At 47.1% G+C, this 2,094-nt stretch overlaps 1 non-coding gene across 1 annotated transcript; it reads left to right on the forward strand.

Moving 5' to 3' along the window:
* Window positions 1–820: 820 nt before the first annotated feature.
* trnas-gcu (transfer RNA serine (anticodon GCU)) lies at window positions 821–902 on the forward strand. Its single transcript has one exon. It is a non-coding gene; the product is annotated as a tRNA-Ser (tRNA).
* The last annotated feature ends 1,192 nt before the right edge of the window (window positions 903–2,094 follow it).

Below are 2,094 nucleotides of genomic sequence, written 5' to 3' on the forward strand. Positions count from 1 at the left end.
TTAGACTCACAGCAGAGCAGGTTATTGGACAAATACACACAGCACATCCACATTATCTCCACACTGCACAATAACACCAATGTATGACACGTTTTTAAACATGTAGCAACATTATCAGCATGAACATGTTAAGCTAGGAAGCTAACAACGAGCAGGAGGAGCAAACCGCGTCTTACCTCTCATAAGCTGATGAAGGAGGGTCTGACCATCGTTCGCGCCACACGGTTTTTATATCAGGTCCAAGGGTCCAATCAGATGTCCCCTTCAGTGACTGTGCACCTGGCTGTCATAGGACGGACTGTCTGTCAGTCAGTCAAATGTCGGCCATGTTGGTCAGTTTGTAACTGGTATCTTTATTGGTTAAGAAAAGGCCGGTCATTATTCAAAATAATAAGTGTACTCAGTAACAAATTGTGATGTTAAAAATAGCGAAGTACATTATTTTGTTACATTTGTGCTTAAGTACAAGTAAAAGTACTGGCTTAAAAATAAAGTACAAGTACCCAGAAAAACTACTTAATTACAGTAACTTGAGTATTTGTAATCAGTTACTGCCACCCTTGGATATATGCAGTGCTTCCCCGGGATATTTGCAGTCCACCCCTGGACACATGCAGTCCACCCCTGGATATATGCAGTCCAGTGCAGTGAGGCATGCTCTGATCTGTACAATGGAGAAACCAAACAACTACTCCAAAAACTGGCCTTCAATGTTTGTCAAAGTTTGTCAAGATGCTTATGTTTAAGGCAAAAGCTGTGACCTTGTTCAAGTTTTGCAGCGTATTTTCGCTCGAAGCCGTGAACACATGTTAATAAGACAGACGAGGTGGCCGAGTGGTTAAGGCGATGGACTGCTAATCCATTGTGCTCTGCACGCGTGGGTTCGAATCCCATCCTCGTCGTTTCAGTTTTTAAGGTCAACGTCCTGACACAGCATCATCAGTTGATGGTGTCATAAACATTCCAACTTAAGACAGTTTGGACAGTAAAGCTGGATCCATACTCCGCGAGACAAAGGGCGGAGAGCGCACTCCACGGGTGGTAAGAGACACAAAAAAAAAAGTCTTTTCCGCACTGAGGTACCATACTCCGCGAGACGTGTGTCTGCAGAACTCCTCATACGGCCCGCCCACTGCAGCGCACGTCACCAGACACCAAACAGGAACAACATCACACACAGCCCACCTCCAGTGTTTGCGAACAGAGGAACAGAGGAAGGTACAGCAGTTGACATTATGGATTTTGCAGCTTTGTTAATGCAGATGGACGAGGAGACGAACATGCATAAAGAGGATGAAGAAGAAGAGGAGTTGTTGCTGCTATGCACGGAGTTTGCGAGAAAAAGGCAACGTAGGTGGCACGTCCGGCCACTCAATGCAACAAGAGTCGAGCAGGGAGAGTACAGAGTCCTGGTGCAACAGATGCGGCAGATGGATGACAAGAGGCACTTTAGCTATTTCAGGATGTCGGCCGGACGTTTTGACGACCTTGTCCGTCGGATCACGCCGTTCATCCAGCATGCACCCACACACAGCATTCCCATCTCTATCCAGGAGAGATTGGCAGTCACACTGCGCATATTAGCTTCTGGGAGCTCACAGGCCAGTGTCGCCAGCTACAAATTGGGACTGACAACAGTTTGTAATATTGTTTCCGAAGTGTCCAAGGCCATCTGGCTTGCCCTGCACAACGAGTTTGTGGCCTTTCCATCACCGACACAGATGGCCGACATAGCTGTGGACTTTTGGAGGCTGTGGAATTTTCCAAATTGTGTTGGGGCTATAGATGGAAAACATGTGAAAATCAAAGCACCTCCAAGAGCAGGAAGTGACTACTTTAATTACAAAGGTCAGCACTCCATTGTTTTGTTGGCTGTGTGTGACGCGCGACATAGATTTACCATGGTCGACGTGGGTGCCTATGGCAAAGAGAGCGATGGAGGAGTTTTTGATAAGAGCAACTTTGGGTCCGCTCTCAAGAATGGCCAGCTTCCTTTACCACCACCTGCTTGTCTTCCCGGCACGACCATCAAGACTCCACATGTGTTTGTGGGAGATGCTGCATTCCCCCTGCTTGTGAACCTCTCGCGTCCAT

Source organism: Parambassis ranga, unplaced genomic scaffold, assembly GCF_900634625.1.
Source record: "Parambassis ranga unplaced genomic scaffold, fParRan2.1 scaffold_32_arrow_ctg1, whole genome shotgun sequence".
Taxonomy (NCBI): domain Eukaryota; kingdom Metazoa; phylum Chordata; class Actinopteri; family Ambassidae; genus Parambassis; species Parambassis ranga.